Raw genomic sequence first — 20,858 nt, 5'->3', positions numbered from 1 at the left:
ATCATACATTTTCAAGATACATCTCACAACATATCATTATCATACATTTTCAAGATACATCTCACAACATATCATTATCATATATTTTCAAGATACATCTCACACCATATCATTATCATACATTTTCAAGGTACATCACAACATATCATTATCATACATTTTCAAGATACATCTCACATCATATCATACATCTCATTTTCAAGATACATCTCACGACATCATGCATTCACACATCATGTTCATATCAAATTACATACATCTAAGCATTGTATCATCATCATAGAAACATCAAAATCATATAGAGAGCATCATCCATAACACATCACATGAGGATCAAGGAAAATGGTGTCATATATATCTCAAAAATGATCAATGTACAAAATATATCATGTATGTGCCAAAAACAACAAAATAATCAAAATACAATAGAGACAACATCTCTCAGGTATGACTATCTCCTGAGTGTGATGGTCTCACAGCTAATGTCCCAGCACCTGGATCTCCAGGTGGGTCCTATCTAGTAGGCCCTGTCATGCCTCTTCTTGCTATCCTCGACCCAGTCTCTCTGGATCGACTAGATCTCAAAGCTATAAAACTCGGCACTTGGTGCTCCCTGTGCATCGCATCCTCGTAATGCCTTCGATAATACTCCACCTCCTTGGCTCTCAAAGCCACCTCTCTTAGGGTATCTCTCATCGAGCCACCTATCGCCGCTCTCTCCAAAGCCTCTGCTCAAGCCTCAGATCGCCCCAATAGCTCCAGAATTGTATCCCACTTTGTGGTCAGCTGTATAATCTGTTGCTATTGTGCCAATAGCTATGTCTACACGTGTTGCACTAATAATTGCAGTGACCTAATCTGTGCATCCTCCCGGTGCGTCGAAATCCGCATCTAGATGGGTACTTGTGAAGTGGTACCCCTAGCCCTCTCCCTGTCCTCAGTACTAGTGGGGGTAACACATCAGACCTCTTCCTTTGAACTGACTATCTAAACTTGTCAGTCCCTCCCACTGCTGCTATCACCTCTCCTATCCTCTCCCCCAGTTTTGATAGCTAAACCTCCTCTCCCTCTATCCACCACAACTCTTTGTACTTCTCTCTCCACCTGAATCCCTCTGTCACCACTATCACCACCCCTATCTCATCTCCTCCCCTGATCTCCACCCCTATCTCCTCTCCTCCCTCTATCCCCTCGCCGACCTTGGCCACCTCCTCTACCTTCTCCACCATCCCCACCTCCCACATCCAGCTCCTCTCCATCCTCTCTCCATCTCCCTAGCCTCTCAGGCTGCTCATCATCCTCATCATCATCAAAATCAAGAATCATCTCTGCTAGATCTGATATCCTGGCCACTGCATGTGCCGCAAACAGTGTTGCGAACTCCTCTATCATCCCCGCGTCCACTACCCCATAAGCATAGTCCCATATATGGTCAGCTAAGTGAAAGAACTCCTCAACTATCACCGGGCTATCAATAGTGGGTCCCCACTCTGGTATATCCTATCTCCATCGAGCATATAAGCATACTCCCTATGGAACTCCTTGCTGATGACCATTCTGCCGCAACACCCGGCTATGCAATAATCTCTCAATAACAAAGGGCATCTTCCCTATCAAGAATTAGGACATGTAAACATAGGGCATCTTCATCCCATCCTCTACCCATACCTCGCACTCCATGTATGGTCTCCAAATGACTGTATCAATATCATCTAGCACTCTCCACCAATGCTCTAGTTTGCCCAGCTTATGCTAGACAACTATCCCTCGATGTCCGTATGCATAAGCACACCCACTAGGCCTATCTTTGTCCACCAGTGGCCTGGCTACGAGAATATACTCCCACAACCATACCTGTAGCAGTGTCACTCTAGTGGATGGACTGTTGTACCCCAAGTAAACCACCTGATTCATATCCATGTATAAGTGGGCCAGCATAGCCGACCCCCATGCGAATTGGTTACCCTGTGTCACCATGTCCTTCAGGACCAACCCCCATCCTACTGCCTATCCCTTCAACCTACAGTTGGGACATAAGAAACCACCTATGAATCCTACTAGCACTGATGGTAGAGGAGCGTAATCCAAAGAAATGAACTCCTGCTAGGGGATCTCATATCCACAAACCGTATCATCCTGTAGAATCTGGCGAAGTGCCTCTATCCCTCCCTCCTCTATCTGCTCATATGGTAACAGTGCACCTGCCACGGGAATCCACAGAATCTGGTAGCAATCCTCAGGTGTCACTGTGATCTCACCTATCACTAAATGGAAGGTGTTGGTGTCACTATGCCACCTCTCAGCCAACGCTATCAATATACCCCTGTTAATGATAAACTGGGACATCTCTAACAAAGAGGATAGGCCAGACCTCTCAATGATATCCCTGTCAGCCCGTGTCAATCATGGTATCAATGGTCACGGTCTTGGAAATCACTCTCATGAATGAACAACTCCAATGCGCTCCTGTCACAAAGCAAAACAAGTCCAATATCAGTTTCCTCATCAAATCAATTCATATCAAAATCAAATTCATATCAACTTGAAACTTTGAAAATCTAATCAAGTTCCACATCATATCAAATCCATTTCCATGTCAAATCATATCAACTTGTAAAATAACTCAAGTTTCACAATCTAATCAACTTGTAACACAACTCAAGTTTCACATTCATATCAACTTGTAACACAACTCAAGTTTCACATTCATATCAACTTGTAACACAACTCAAGTTCCACAATCATATCAGCTTGTAAGAACAACTCAAGTTCCACATATATATCAACTTGAAACAATCCATATCAAATCAAGTTTATATCAAAACATCAATATCAAAATCCACATCATATCACATCATCATCAAATCAATATCAACTTGAAACATTGCAAATCAAATCAAGTTATCTATCCAAAAACCATATCAAAAATCATATTGGACAACTTATAAAAACAATGATAGCAGACACATAGACTGAAACTTGCACTCATCTCAGCACAACTGGCAAAAACCTACCTATTTTTCTTCATCCACAATCCTACTTTACCCAATTTTTTTTGCTCATGCGCTTAAAAATCTTATCTACGTGCTAAGTTGCTGCCTATGCGCTACCCTATCCTATCAATGTGCTACCCCATTAACACTATGTGCTAGCCTACACCTACGTGCTATCCCTTTCCCCCAACATGCCACCTAAACTACCCTCTATGCCACTTCTATCTTATGCGCTATCCTACTTGGTCCCTATGCTACGAACCTAACCCTATGCGCCAGGTCAAACCTATGCACTATCCTACACTACCCCTGCAAGCCCCTACTAACCCTATGCACTAGGTCTTTCCAACGTGCTATCCTTTTTCCCCTACGTGCTACCCTGTGCCACCGATGCGCTAAACTAGTTCTATGAGCTACCCTAACCCACCCCTGTGCTATCCTAATCTACCTAGATGCTACCCTACTTCATTAAACTCTACGCACTATGAAACCTATCATATGCGCTATGGTTTAACCTTGATGCACTAAACCGTTAAATTTGTGTGAAAAAATTCAAAAATATGATAAAAAATGACAAAACAAAAATCCAAAAGTGGTCAAAAAGGATGACTTACCAGTGGTCCATATGTGGCGGGCCTCCAATACCTCCGAACAAGCTCGAATCGATGAGAAGCAAAAGGAATCAGCATTTTGTCTTTTTATCCAAGTGTCACTTTCTCCAAAGTCAACAAGCACAAATGAGACAAAATAAATCACTTTTTACCTTTTTGTAGGGTAAATGAAAATTAGGGTTGCATGGATGAACACATAAATTGCTTTTGGTCTCATTTCTAAACTTGGCAAACATCATTATCAGGAGATGAATCAACTTATCGCATTCAACATAGACAAAAACTTAAAATGAAGTCAAATTTACCAAATCAAAATTTTCAAATTTTTGATTCATCTCCCGAGGGGGCATAATCATCATCATTTATCAAATCTAGGGCACCGTTTATCAAATCTGGGGCACGACATGAACATCTCAACACGACATCACACTGATCATAACCAAATCATGACAACACATCATTTTCTTTGAATCAACATGTACACACACATCACTTCAAAGAAGGGCAAAATGTAGACGTATAAAAATGACCATATTCCTAAATGAATATTTAATGTTCATTTTATTTAGTTAAATCTAATTTAATTAAATCATCCACATTCTTCTATTTAATTAAATAAATTATTCAATTTATTTATTTAAATTCACTTAAGCCCTTTACATCATTTAATTGAATAAATTATTTTATTTAATTAAATCCCCTCTCTCTACCTTTTAATTAAATTTACATTTAATTAAATAGTTTACCCCAATTAAATAAATCTAATTTATTTAATCCCCAATTTGCAACCAAATTGAAATAAAGCAATTTATTTTAATTAAATTCTATTCTCCCCACCCACTTGCATTTTCCTACATCTCCCACTTGCATCCTAACCCTCTTCCTAATTTCTTCTAGAATCCATCTAATCCTAATCAATTAAGCCTAAACCCATCCATTATCCCTTTTCTCTAAATTTGAGGAGGTTGCTTCTCAAATTTGGAGTAAAGTCTTCAAAAGGCATTAAAGCCTTTATGCCTTCAACAAGCTAACTTGTTGAATACCCCCAAATTTGGAAGGACTCTTACAAATTTGTCCCCAAAGTCTTCAAACCATTAATGGTTAACTAACCCTTAGTGGCATGGTTAGATACTTTTTGCCTAGCTTAACCCTCTTCTAACCTAGGGGTCTCATCAAGCATTCATTGCTTTGACTATGGTTATCCCTTTAACCTTTGTACAAGAGTTTTCCCCTTGGGTAAAAGCTTTATCCATTGGATAACCCTAACCTAACCTTAACCCTTACCTTTTAAGGTAACCATGAAGTCTTCTCAAGCATTTCATGCTTCTTTCATCTCCTCTCAAGCAACCTCTTGTTGACAATTGTCACCATTTCATTGGTGGAAATTGTAAACATGGATTGATAACTTTCAATCCTAACCATTGATTAACTCCTCCAATCCTGACCTTCCATTGCCCTATTTTCCCTATAAATAGAGCTCTCATTCCTCCATTTCAAAGAATCCAAGCTTTTAGTATCTCATTTATGCTCAATTTTATCAATACATCTAACCTCTCTTTATAATAGGAATTAATCTAATAAGCATTTTAGAGTATTTCTATTATCATTAGCTTAAATCATTAACTACTATATCATGTTAGGATAGTATTACTACTAACCTTGTCATCTTATAATCTAGTTTACCTCATTTATAGAATCATGCATAAATAAGATGCATTTCATGTTAAAATCAATCTAAAGCATCCCTCATTCTTGCATTCGTCATCCCTAAGTCACTTTGCTTAGTGATATGAGAGCAAAGGCATTGGCTTGAGGGACCTTGTGAGATAGAGAACCATGGAACCTACCTTGGGAAGTTGAGTCATTCTTCCTGACTCCATAGCTTGCACCAAGAAGTCTTGTGGGTGTGTGGACAAGTCCCTTTGAGAAACATTTTCACATTTTGAGTTTCATCAACCCGATTTTCCTGCACACAATCATTATTTAATTATTTGCCTAGTCTAGTGCTTTTCACCACAGTGTCCTCCCTTGCACACACTATTAGAGGTTCGATGTGAACATGATAGAGACCACTTAACACAATAGGAGGTCCCACAATACTCATCATTCAAAATGACCACTAGAGGTACATCAACAACAAAAGGGAAAAGTCTAAAAGGAAAGATCATAAAACTAAAAATTAAATCATGAAAAATTACGAGCGAAATCAACAGTAAATAAAATGTGAAAGGTGCCACCATAAATAACAAAATAGATGAAGGAAGAATTACAAAAATCCATGAATCAAATTAACTACAATGTCACTTCATTCAAATCACAAAATAACTGAAGGAAATATATTCAACTCATCCAAATCTACATCACGAGGTGACCATTATCAGTCACACCAAAGGGAGTAACTGCTACATATCCTCCAAGGGTAAAATTCCTTGGATGTGTTAGAGAATGCACACCAAACATTTAAAACCATAAATATATTTACATAACCATGTTCTTTTATTATCCTTTAATGCAATATCATCTCTTATGAAAGCTTAAGAACTTATTCTTAATGAAAGAGGACATATACTAAGAGAAGATAAAGTGTCTCATACAAGTTCTTCACTTACACATATTACAAACACTTCAACTTTTTGTCCATTAAGGATTTATGACAATTTAACCCTATAAGAATAGCATGAGTTAAGAGGATATACATAATTATGGTTTCTAGGAAGGGTTACAGAGAGAACAAGTCACATAAACATCTAAAATATTCAAAATTATAATGTTCTTTTAAATATCATTCTCAAAGAACACATTGAATCAAAGAGAAAACAATAGCACACCACACAAGACTAAGAGCAACAACCTTAACTAGAGATCCCAATGTTTGCAACACTAGCTTCGATACCAGATGTAATTCCTGCCAAAATACCCTAGAGCAATATACCAACTAATCATGCAAATAGATATAAGTTTTTTTTTAAACATATAGTAACACAACATATACAACTATCTACCCATATGCATTTAACATCCTTTAACAAGATATACATATTTCCATCATGAGCAAAAACATAAAAGCACTATACGCAAGCAAAAATAAACACAACTCTATAATTAACCTTTCCCTAGGGTACCTCAAGTCATTACTTACAACTTATCAAGACCATATCCACATAAGCATAACTTACTATTTACTACCATGATCTAATGCAATATAACTCAACTACAGCTATCTTTTCATACATATAGAAGATACTCCACTAATCCATCTATCGTGAATACATCCATTTAGAATACAAAACCTATTTAACCCCTTAGGTTCATTTTAAGAGCACCAATACCAAATGTTCCTAATCCCAATCACTTATACTTATATCATAGAACCATACCATATAATCAATACTAAGAATAAGAATAAATCAATTACTAAGAATCATAACTCTTCTTATTTAATTAACATTCATTTGTCTAAGCAATAATCACAACAACTAGCACCAATCCTTTCTAATATAAATAAACATATAGGTAATCCAACACATATTCTCAATACAACAATTACACATGATCTTTAACCATTTCCTTAGTAAGACTAGAATTTCCTTTAAGATCCATTGCATTTCCCTAAGATAAGCTAGATCAATTTACCTAAACAACATACTTTATTCATCTAGAAATTTTCCCTTTTCTTAAACAAGAGTTATAACAACAATTTCTATTCCTTTCCATAAAACTATGCATAACAAATCCATCTCACATTTCCAAATACCATACAAGTGCATAAGTACTAACTCTTCTTTTCCACATATATCTCATAATCTAACATTACATAATGAATATCGAATACATGATAACACATGATAGAATTATTCAATATCTTGCTCTACAATTATAAATCATCATGATACAATGTTTACACTCCAATTACATAGAATTTAGCTTCATAAAATATCCTCATAATGAAGAACAAGAATCCAAATCCATGCATGCTAGCATCCAAGAAGAGCATCCCGATGGAAGAAGGCATCAAACCACCTAACCATGTGGAACCATAAGGAAGCACCCCCCATGCTAGTAGATGACATGGGATCCCACTCCCACTCTAAATCTAGGCTAACACCTAACAACCAAAGGACTCAACATGACATCAGATGACACCATCATAAATGCAACAAATGAATCACAAGATTATAGCATAAAGAATAGAGGCCTCCAATTTAAAATCTCCAGAGGCAAGACATCAGATCAGGACTCAAGGTGCTAAGACCTACATGTATGAAAGGATTGTCATCACATGCCTCCATAATGAGAACCTGGGAGCCTCTCCCGACATCCATAATGCCCATGTGGAGCCATCTCAACCTTGAAGGAGTAAGGGAGATTAGCTTAACTGGATCACCAAGGTCTTCTCAACCATTCCTGGATCACTCAAGGGATTTACGTTGAGGACACAAAGCATTTCTCACCTTTATTATGGTGAATTACTATTACCCAACCCTCATAAATTCAATTAATTAAATTATCACTTGATTACAAGATAAACTCCCAATGAGATATTCTGGTGGTCTAGACCCTGGGTAGCCTAGCTGTCTACTCCCCATGACCCTAATCACTCACTTGGAAGCCCACCTAGATATTCTGGCGGTCTAGCACCTAGACCTCAGGGTACAACACATACATAACATAATATAACATAACCAAGGGCTCTCAACAATAAATAACCTGGATATCCATGGTTCTCAATTAGATAAAGATCAACAAAAGCATTCATAACAGCTTCACAAATAGTATGCAATTGTATGCTTAGAAGTGTGGAATCTTGCAAATGAGAAACAAGTCAAGCACACCAATGAAACATTATGTTAGAGGATTGAAATCATAAAAAACAAACAAATGAAACCAATCTCTAAGCACGTCCCTTTGTCCTATATCTCCAAGGATCCCTTAGATTCAAGGTGGCTCTTCGCTTGGAAGAGCACTTGATCTTGGGATGACTACTCAAAGAACGAGAGATAGTGTATGATCTAAGATCTAAATGAATGCAACTAAGGTCTTAGTGATGTGTTATGGATATGAAAATTGATATGGTGCAAGATAACAAGATTAGTATGATATTAAGCTAGCATGAGTATGATATGAAGATGATATTGATCTAGAATGGAGATTGAACTAACATGATATGCTAAACATGATAAAAATATATGCTATGATGTTAAAATGATATAAAATGCTTATTCTAACAAAGACAGGTAAAAATGCTTAGTGCTATGTGACTATAGTGTAGAAGCACGTAGACTTGGATTTGTAAAATGGAGGAAATGGAGCTTTATTTATAGAAGAAATGATCAAATGGATGGTCAAGATTGATTAATATTAACAAGGGTTGGGATTGAAAGTTATTCAATCCTTGTGAGGTTTTTAATCCAATCGTAGGTTGACAAATGTCACCCTGAGGAGGCTTGAGAGGATATGTAAGAGGAATTACATGCCTAACAAGGCCTGGTGGTTACCTTAGGAGGTAAGGTTATGGTTGAGTTACTAGATAACCAATGGGTAAAGCTTTTACCCAAAGTGTAAACTCTTGTGCAAGGGTTAATAGGATAACTAGGGTCAAAACAATGAGTGCTTGATGAGACCCCTGGGTTAAATGAGGGATGAGTTAGAGAGAAATTATCTAATCATGTGATAAGGTTGAGTTAACCATTAATAGTTTGGGAGACTTTGGAGAAAAATTTGTAAGAGCCTTACAAATTTGGGGAACTCAACAAGTTAACTTGTTGAAGAGATAAAGTCTTACATGCATTTAGAAGACTTTCTTCCAAATTTAGAGAAGTGACTTCCCCAAATTTAGGGATGTGACATGATAGAAGGATTAAGGCTAGTTAAGTGGGATTAGAGGGGCTCTAGAAGAATTCTTAGGATGCAAGTGGTAGAAAATAGGATTTTAATTAGAATAAAAATGTTTTATTTTAACTAAATAAAGAGGCAACTTGTCTTTGTAGGAAAGTGCGAGTGGGGGAAGGTTTATAAATAAATTTGATTTATTTATATACAAGGATATTTTTTATTAAATGTAAATTTAATTAGAAAGGTGAAAAGTGGATTTATTTAAATAAATAAATAATTGTTTAATTAATGGATAGAAAGGGGGATTAATTAAATATTTGAATTTCATTAATGATTGGTCTAGAAGAAAAGGGATATATTAAATAAACTTTAGTTTAACTAATAGGTGGATAAAATGGTAGTTAAACAAATAAAATTTATTTAATTAAGTGTGGAATTTTTAGGCATATGCATTTTGCCCCTTTTTGAAGTGACGTGTGACCACATGTTGATTCAAAGAAAAATTACTTGATATATCATCAAAATTTTTGATTTTGTTCCAGTTGCCAAAATTTTTGATATGATGCTAATAAGATAGTGATGCCCCCTCATGAGATGAATTGAGAAAAAAATTCCGCTCGGGGCAATTTTGTTGATTTTTGACAATTTTTTGATTTTTTTTTTTTTAATTTTGATATTGATCTATTGATAAAAGGTACTTAAAAATGGTGAAAATATGGTGTGAACATGCCCCACATGTCTATATAGGTAGCACACCCTACTGACATCACCATGGGCTATATAAGCCTCCAAGGGTCCCATTCCAACTCATTTATGCACTTGGCATTTGGAGATTGGAGCTTTGGAGAGGAGAAGAGAAGAGAGAGAAAGATGGTGCCCCCCTATCATCAGAAAAGATTCAAGTGGGTTAAAGGTTTTGAGAGGCTAGCAATGTATGGACCTCTAGTGAGTGGATTTTCTAACCTCTTTTATTTGATTTTTGAGCATTTTTTGTAGATTTTTGGTGCCCTAGGTTTAGGTGTATGTTTTAGTGCATTTGTTTTTTTCGAAGCGCATACGATTTTTTGTGTAGCGCATTTAAAATTTATCACAGTGCATATGATTGTTAGGTTAGTGCATTTCAAGTTTTAATTAGTGCATATGTTGTGTATTTTAGCACATTTGCTTGGTTTTTTACCGCATATGTTTGTTGTTGTGGCATGTTGGATTACTGTTCTAGTGCATATGAAATAGCGTATTTAATGACTATTTTAGCACATTTAAAATAGTGAGTGTTTTTTATATTTTTTTAAAATTTTGAATTGGCCAATTTGATATTTGGGATGTAGTTGATGTCCGATACTTGGTTCAATGTGAAATAGGTCGTGTTTTCATCTGATTTTGCTGAAAATGTTGAAGTTTGAGATTGATAGGACTAGATAAAGTGTTTGTTTGTGTTTAGATAGATAGAGTCTATAATTGAAACTCTAGATTGATAACGTGACTTACATCACTAATAGGAGAGGTCCACTTGGCAGTGTATGATCGACACTCCCAGTGCTTTATAGGTTCAATGACTAGGTCACTGATATGATAGGCTAAGATGAACCTTCCCATGTTGATAAGAGTTTAACTCTAGAATGATAGAGTGACTTGCATCACTGATATGTATCAATTGATTTAGATATGAGTCATTGATGTCGATATGGGTCACATGATTTAGATATGAGTCATTAATGTCATTTGATTTTGATATGAGTCATTGATGTCGATATGGGTCACTTGAGTCGATAGGAGATAAGTTTTTTGTTTGATATGGGATAATTGTGACTTGATATAGGTCACTTGTATGTTGATATGAGTCATTGAGTCACTGATATGGGTCAACTGATGTGAGAGGATAAGATGAACTGACTAGTATTAGATAGCGCAACTTGTGTCACTAATAGGAGAGGTCTGTTTGATAGTTGATAGGTCCATTTACGAGGTCACTGATAGGATAGGCTAAGATGAACCTTCCCATGTTGATAAGAGTTTATGATTGAAACTCTTGAATGATAGTGTGACTGATGTGACTGAATTGGGCTTAATGAGATTTTTTAAGATCTCACATTGAGCAGATAGAAGATTGTTTGATGAACACATGTTGATTGATCGATTTAAGACATTGGTCATGCGGGGAGCTTTGACCGATGATGACAGAGTTGTTATTGATGTGTGTCACTTGTCACATATCCTACACATGCCTTCCTATTATAAGAATAGGGCTCTACTAAGTGCATTTCTGCAGAGGTGGCACAGTGATCATAACGCCTTCCATTTTCTGACTAGAGAGATCATTATGACACTAGAGGACGTCTACAAGATTTTGTAGATTCTGATTACTGGTGAGATAGTTCAGTATGATGTGGAGCAATAGGGTGAGAGTGCTACATTGCAGGAGGTGTTTGTTGATCCGCAACTCAGTGGTTATTCAATGGCATGGCAGGACATAGTAGATCAATATGCCCCACTTCCATCTATATTAGTAGGTTTGATTGGTGGCTTCTTTTGTCCAAATAGGAGGTCTCATGGATTTCTAGTTGGATGGGGTCATATATTATGATGGATGATTTGACAGAGGACACGATATGCATGGGGTATCTGTTTTTTGGCCCATTTATATGATGAGTTGCACCAGATGGTATATGATAGGGGTGCAATCTTAGCAGTAGAGATCACACTATTATAGATCTAGGCATGGGAGCACATAGAAGTGACTCATCCAGTGGTGGAGAGATCACGACCAATAGGGTACCCTATATATTTATGTATTGATAGGCATCTGCCCATCCCATGCTTGCGAAGTTGGATTACTAGAGACAAATTATAGATGACATGGATTCAGTGATCTAGAGAACATACATGGACTATGAGGCATGAGCCGAGGATGTGATAGAGATCCCAATGCTATTTCAGAGTAGGTGCTTGATAGGGAGGACTCCTTATATTATTGAGAGATTCATTTTGACATATGTGTACCAGCAGTTTAATCATTCTCAGGGGAAGCCTCAGGGTGGGACCATATATGCTCAAGTGCACAAGGAGAGAGCATACTAGGATCCTAAACTGGATTTTGATATAGCACAGACAAATTTTGAAGCATTACCACATGTATGTTGGGAGATACGGATAGGGCAGGCAGATGTACGTATGATTGAGAAGTATGCTCAGTATTTTGTGGAGCATCCCTTCCCATGACTGATAGGACATGGAGAGCCAATACCACCCTTGGAGGAAGTAGATGATGACGATGATGAGGGAGGGCCTAGAGGTCAGCGAGGTGGTAGGCAAGGGTAGGGGAGATTTTGAGGTAGGAGAGGTGACTATGGTGTGGGAAGAGCTTAAGGTCAGATTGGCTGAGGCAGAGAGGGTGTAGGAGGTGATGATGGGGGGGAGAGGGAGGTGATAGAGGGTGAGGGAACATGGTGATTGGAAGAGGATGAGGTTGGTGAGAGGATATTCATCATGGAGGGCCTTTTTAGCTAGAAGAGGTGGTGGGGGGGAGGAGTCTGAGGAGGAGGATGGTTCATCCGAGGAGAATGAGTCAGAGAAGTCAGGGGAGGAGGTGATTGGTGGGATGGGTGGTATGGATGAGGAGGAGGAGGAGGAGGATGTACAACACTTAATCAAGCAGAGGAGGATAGATATGCCTCCACCTGCTACCCCAATACAAGCTATGATAACACAGGATTCACAGCCTTCACAGCTACCCACAGTTCATATTGACATGCCCCCTCACCAGTAGCAGGCGCAGATAGCTACTCTTTAGTCCATGGTGTAGAGATTATAGAAATAGTTGGTCTAGGCCTAGGGAAGGATAGCACAACTATAGGGTGTATAGGGTCAACTAGTGCAGGCACAGGCACAGATTGTCCAACTGCAAGGGCAGGTTGCTCAGCTATAGCAACATGTCACTTAGTTGACCACTAAGCATGATATTGAGATAGAGTGATGAGGCCACGTCAAGCAACTTGCACAGAGAATCCAGTAGACTACTACTCAGAGATTGATTAGTGATACTATCAGGGATCTTATGCAACAGTCGGAGAGGGTCGAGCACTATAGGAGCTTGTATCATCAGGTCATGCCACCAGAGTGACGAGCACCCTCATTTGTACCTAGCTCTCAGCATGGGGGTTCTCAGAGATGGGAGCGAAGCTATGGAGTTATGGGTCCTAGGAGAGATCCCAGAGGTGAAGGTACAGGTGTAGGTCTGACAGGTGGAGACGATCCTAGTGCCCGCCCAACAGATTTGGGTGGTGGCCACTCATAGATTGCTCTCTAATGATATATTTTCCTCATGTAGATGACACGATGTACATTTTGATATTCCTTTGATCATTGGATATGATGTACTTATTGATGTGTATTAATCTTTTGGATAGTGATGTCCCAGAGCTTTTTGTTGATGCACATTTATTGTTTGATATGATATCCAAGGACATTTGGATATTATTATTTTCATTGATTTATCTTAACATGATTTAGCGCTTTCCTTTGGATTGTCATGGGTCAAACATGCATGATGATATGATACTGACATGCTTATATATGATATGGATGCATTTATTTTGATGATCTAGATGCTTTGATATGGCGATCTTCATGATTTTGTTGTGATTATTGCTTTTTTATGTGATGTGTGTGATGATGCATTATTGATTTGGATGAGATGATCTATATGTTTTGAAGGTGATATATGTGTATATGATGATTTCTTATTTGAGATATTTATGATAGGCAAATGATAGTGTAGATGTGTACATGTGATGAATAAATGTCCAATTGTGAAATGCATATGTGATGTTGATATGGTGAATGTTTTAAATGATATGATAAATGCTTTGATATGGTACTTGTAGTCACATAAATTTGTCCATTTAATTAAATGAATATTTACTATTTATTTCATTATTAAATCCACTAGCCAATAGTTAATTAAATTAATATTTAATTAATTCATCCTTACACTTCTTCTATTAACTAAATAAATTATCCAATTTATTTAAATTAATTCATTAAACCAAATTCACAATCAATTAAATGAATAAATCCTATTTATTTAATTTAATCCCCTTTCCTCTTTTAAATAAATAATTAAAACATTTATTTAAATCCCTAAACCCCCCCCACTTGCATTCTCCTATAAATGCAAGTTGCAACCACAATTGAAATAAATTAATTTTATTTTAATTAAAATCCTATTTTCCCTCACCCACCAAACCCACTTGCAATCCTAAATCACCTTCTAGTCTTTTCTAAACCATTCCTAATTAGCCTAATCCCATTTCCTAAATATTGTCACATTCCTAAGCAACTTGAAGTCACTTCTCAAAGCCTTCAAAGTCTTTGAAAAGAATTTAATGCTTATGTGTTCAAAAAACTAACCCCTAAAGTCTTCCAAACCACTAATGGCTCTTACATGACCATTAATGGCTCTTACATAACCATTTATGGTTAAATCCACTTGCCCCCATGGTTAGAAACTTTACCTCTAACTCAACCCTCATTTGACTCATGGGTCTCTTCAGGCATTTATTGCTTTAACCATGGTTATCCTCACTAACTCTTGCACAAGAGTTTATCCATTGGATAAATGCATTATTTATTGAATAATGGTTTTATTCATTCAGCTCAACATTAACCTTATCTCCCAAGTTAACCTTCAAGTCACGTCAAGCATTTAATGCTTATTTCCTCTCCTCTCAACCCATCTCTTGTTGGCATTTGTCATCCTGGGATTGGATTGCAAGCCCCTGCATGGATCACAAACCCATCAATCCTGATCTTTGTTGAGATTACTCAATCTCAACCATCCATTGCTCCATTTTACCTATAAATAGAGCTCACATTCCTCATTTTCAAATCCTCAAGCATTCTCAAGCACATCTATAGTCCTGAAATCTTTTATGCATGTAAGTTATAGTGAATTTTAGAGAGCATTTTAATCTATATTTCTCTTTTGGCTAAAATTAACATTAGCTAATTAAATAATATCTCATATTTAGTTTTATTTACACTTGCATTGGCATCTCATAATTAATCATTTCAATCTTGAATCTCCATAAGACATCCAGAATAGTGTAAAAAGATACTGAGAGCCACACTCATTTGGAACTTGGAGATGAGAGGAACAAGGGAGGAGTAGCTACAAACATGGTGGAGGGAATTTGGAGATGTCTTATTGCATTTCTTAGTTTTGTTAAGCTTTCTAATTTGTGTTTAGTGTCTCTCTTGATATGCTTGCTTAGGATAGTTTTTGATTTGTTATTTCTAACACTAACACTTGGATTGTTTCTTGTGTGTTTGTGTTTGTCTTCTTAACATGTTCTAACATCCTTTTTGTAGAGCATCATTTAGTGAACCTGACATGAATCGAACACACAACCTTTTGATCTAATTTTTGAAACTACTAACTTATTTTTGCTTGTTTTAATTGACACATAGGTCGTGCTTTGGCGCCATTGTTCATGCTCTAGCGCCTTCAAAAGTTGGTGATTTAGCGCTATTGTTCACAATAATAGCACTATTGTCTCCCAACTGGCGCTATTGTCCTTCTTATAGCGCTATTGACCATTAAATAATGCTATTATGTCTAGTTTTAGCGCTTTTTAGCTCACTATTTGACAAAATTTATTTTGTTTGACAGTCTTTTAGCACTCATGTCCTTTTTATAGCGTTGTTGTACTTCTTTTAGCACGTTTGCTTATTATTTAGTACTTTCATGTTAAATAGTTCTTTTGTTTTTACATAGAGTAGCGCTATTGTAACAGAGAGTTGTAAAAAAAAAACTTTTAATAGCCGAAAAATCAAAATCTAGGCTTGTAGAAGCCAACCAAAACTTCATTTTTCATTTTTTCACTAACTGTTTGTCTTTTGTGCAGGTTTTTAAATTAGATTAGGAATTAAATTGACCATTTTACTAACTTTTCAAAGTTGGCTTAAAATAAATTCACTTTCTATTTTAGGTTAAATAAACTTCACATTTCCTTTTGGGGTATAAATGAATCACATATTTTGTTTGGGCTTATAAAAAGAACCTCACTTGTCAAGTTAAAAAGAACCACAAACTCAAACCCAACAAAATTTCTTTTTGCAAGTTAAGGATCATTGTATTTTTGGGCTTAAAACAAGACAACACAGTTTTATTTCTTGCATTAAAAATCACAATAAACACTTCATTTGTGCAAGTTAAAAGGAACCCCCAATTTGTCAAAGTTTTCAAAAATTGATTTACTTCAAGCAAAACATGTTTCAAATTCAGTTGACCAAGATTTTAAAGTTCGTAGATTACATAACATTTTGCCTTGAAGTTAAAAAGAACACCATTTTTGTTGGAGAAACATCTCCAAATAGTTAGATCACATTGCTATAACTTGGTTAAAAAGAACAAGTGTTTTTGGTGATTGGCACACTTGTGCAAAGTTTGTCGAGTGGTCCTACTTCTAACAGACACTATCCTCTCCCTTGGCTTTCATGGTCCTAGGTGCAAGTGAAAAGTGTTAGTAACACTCAAAATTTTATCTTTTTAAGAGAGGCCTGCCAAGAGACACATCACTCTTGGGAATGACCTCGTGCGGTAAATCCTTTGAGCTGCTATAGAAATCAGGTGTGAGTGAAAGTTGTAGCCTTGGGTATAGATGTTCTTAAAATGTAACTTGCCAAAAGGACATATGGGCCTCGCCACAAGTTACAAGGCTCTTAAGTGAGTCACTACAGAATGAACTTATGTCCAAAAATATCGAATTACTAAAAACCTTTTTTATATAGACACCCACCCATTCTATTGATTGAGGATATTTGTGAGAAGTTCAGTGCAAGAGCATAGATGGTTTTTCTCCCAAGATATTCACCATACATATTTCCTTGAGTAGAAACAAGGATTTTTGAAAGGCTACTTATAGCTTGATAAAAGTGGTGACTCCCCCATCATAGGGATCATCTATCTATTATGCTCATGCAAGACTTAGTATATCACATCCTTACCTACTACGGTGGGATTCATAAGGTATGTAGTACCAAGGTTGAAGAAATATCAATATGTGGGCTGAAATTATCGCAACTGGCCATTTGACCTTAGGGGTAAAGTGTGTTTTTGAAGTGTCTTCATTTTGTGTCAAACCAGTGATAAATTGAGCCGACTTTAGGCTTTTAGAAAAACATACAAAAACATTTCAAAAGGGGTCAAAAATTTCAAAAGATTGTGTTGATTTAGACCCACACCTATTTGTGCCTTTTGAGGCAAAATTATTGTGTTTGTGTGCTTGCTCTGTTTTCTTGTCAAATAAATTCAAAAAAAGTATTCATCCAACACAAATTTCCATCCAACATTCGACCAACAAACATCAAACAAAGTGCAAACAAGATATCAAAATTATATAACCATCCTTGAAATATTGAGAAAGAGGAATCTTCATCAACATGTCAATTTGAAGAGAAGACCATTGAGTTCAAAGGCTTTCATCAAAAGAAGGAAATTTTTCTATCTCAATAGACAAATTTTTGTCTCACACAGAGCCTTCTTGTGTCATATGCGTCTATATCTTCAAAGAAAATCCAACGAGTTTGATAAAGAGCCCTTGAACAATAGAGCTTTTACTCAGTATAGAGCTTTTAGTTATCACAAAAATAGAGGAAAAATCAACCTTGCTTTCTTTCCAAACATCTGCATTACATATAACATAGCTCGGAAAGAACCACCAACCCCTGAGCAAGAAGAGGAAGAATTTGTCTCATTTGTAACACACAGTTTTTATTGAGGTTCACATTCTATCTACTTTCACATTCATACATCATCAATCCATTTCAACTCTCGAAACATGAAAAGGTCTTGTCCTAAGTTCTTTTTAGATATTTCTTGAATAAAAAACAAGACATCACTTTTTAGAGCATCTCAACATCTAGGATAAATCATCCTAAGAGGCATTTCTACGTAGGTTAAAATTAGTTTATGAGTGCATCCTCTTATTGCTAGATAGCTTGGTTTGTAACACATCTCAAATCTTGCTATACCTTATCATATCAACATTGTTGACAACACAAAAAGCAATTCATAAAAGAACTTTGGTGACATCAAGCCTTTAGTGTTAGAGATCCATCTTATAAACACTTCACAAAACATTTATCTCTCATTCCATCACCAACTCATAATCACTTTCATAAAACTTCAAAAACAACTTTCAAAATGGCTCACACTAGATCGAGAACTAGACAACTAGATATTGAAGAGGAGGAAGAAAACCTCAATGATTAGCATGAGGCTATTGGAGGAGGTAAAAATGATGAAGATCCTAGTACTCCCACTCCTGAAGCAATAGAAAGAGCACAACACAACCCCAGGTTCAATCAAATAGTCAATGAAATCCTTAAAAACAATGCAGATGCTCATTTTCTAAAACTTGCTCAAGAGGGAGCTAAGCTACCCTCTGATTTTGATACCACACAAATATGGAAAGCATTAGAAAACCATAGCCATAATGAGGGTGGAAGAGGTAGAGATCACTTTAGATATGATCATAATCAAAGAAATCCCCCACCTCCTCCTCCTAACAAAATAGACATGTTGAGGCAACAAGTCGAGAATATCACCCAACAACTCCATAGTGGTGTGAAGACAACCCGGTTTTCACTCAATGATATTTGTCCATATCCCTTTGATAGGAACCTACATACACCACCTTTTCTACAGGGGTTTGAAACACCTAAGTTTCAAAAGTATCAGGGAAAAGGAGACCCTAGAGATCATGTCAGGGAATTTCACTCAGCTTGACTAGAAGTGGCATATGAAGACACATATCTAATGTGCCTCTTTCCTCAAAGTTTGGGGGGAACAACCACGCAATGGTTTTCCCTATTACCAAGCAGCATTAGGACATTCTAAGAACTAGTCCAAAAGTTCATCACGCATTATTCACACAACATATAATGCGATGTTATTATGGCAGATCTGTGCAATACCAAGCAAAAGCCAAGGGAGCTATTTTCAACTTTCCTACAACGATGGAGACGATTGTCTAGTAGACATTCTCTTCATCTACCTGAACGAGAGCTAGTGGAAATAATTATTTCCAAATTGAACAATGAAATCGAATTCCACCTAGACATGAAGGGCACAGAGTCCTTTGAAGACATGATCACCCAAGGATTAAAATGTGAATGGACCCTTATCAAAAAGGGACATCAAGATATACAATGAACCAAAAGATGGCCCTCGCCCATGTTTTAATAGTGATTAACCTAACTTCTGGAATAAGAACAAAAACATCATCAATGACGGGGCTGTAGATGCAAGGACCATAAAGAGTGCACAACCTATGGTCAGATTTGTAGGGCAAAATCCCTCTCCTAAAAACAACACCATTACTCCTCCACAAAATCAAGTTTGCAATACACCGCAAGAGGAACCAAGACAATGAAAATAAATTTATAAACCAAAACGTACATACACACCCTTAGGAGAACCTATCAAAATGGTGTTGCGTCAATTGGTCTCTTCAAATTTGCTGACCTTACTAAAGACATCTAACTAGGAACCTTAGGTCAAGCCTCCATGGTGGAGAGATAATGAACATTGTGAATTCCACCAAGGGAAAGGGCATAAAACAAGTAACTGCCATAGACTGAAAGATCTTGTTCAAGATCTTATTGACCGAGGAGAGATTGAAATCGAAGGACATGACCCAAAAACCTCAAATAACAATCATCTCATGTTCAAGAATCCGCTTCCATCACAAGATGAAAGGGGTCCTTCCACTTCAAGGCGAAACACAGATACAACTAATTATATGCAAGCTACCTATAATTCTACTGTGAATCACCTATATGACGCCAATGAACAAATTACAATCCTCACCATCAAAGATCTGAATCCTGCCTGTAATGTTGTTACACGTCGTAGCAAGATCACTATTAAAGCAGCTCCACAAGGCACAACATCCACCCTAAAGTAGTATAACCTTGTGGAACAATTGGATAAAATGCTCGCACTCATCTCCATACTAGAGCTCTTACACCTATCTCCATCCCAAAAAACAATCTTGGATCAAGCTCTCCAAGAAGCGGCAATCCCTGACAACCTTAATACAGATCAATTTCAAGCTATGGTTGGTAATTTGAGGTCATCACCATGTCTCACTTTCTCTGTAAGTGACAATACATCCTTCCAACAACCTCATAATGCCTCACTCCATATTGAAGGATTTATTAACCAACACAAGATCAAGTGAGTCTTAATTGTCAATAGCATTAGTCTGAATATATGTACATTGTAGTTGGTCATAGCATTAGGATATGCAATAGAATCAGTGGACCCCTACAAAAAGATAACCATAAAAGCCTATGATGATGTGGAGTGTTCTTCAAAAGGAGCAATTGTGTTACCAATTTGAGTGGGCCTAGTTGT

The sequence above is a fragment of the Cryptomeria japonica genome, chromosome 7, assembly GCF_030272615.1.
Source record: "Cryptomeria japonica chromosome 7, Sugi_1.0, whole genome shotgun sequence".
NCBI lineage: Eukaryota > Viridiplantae > Streptophyta > Pinopsida > Cupressales > Cupressaceae > Cryptomeria > Cryptomeria japonica.
This window is presented reverse-complemented; position numbering follows the sequence as displayed.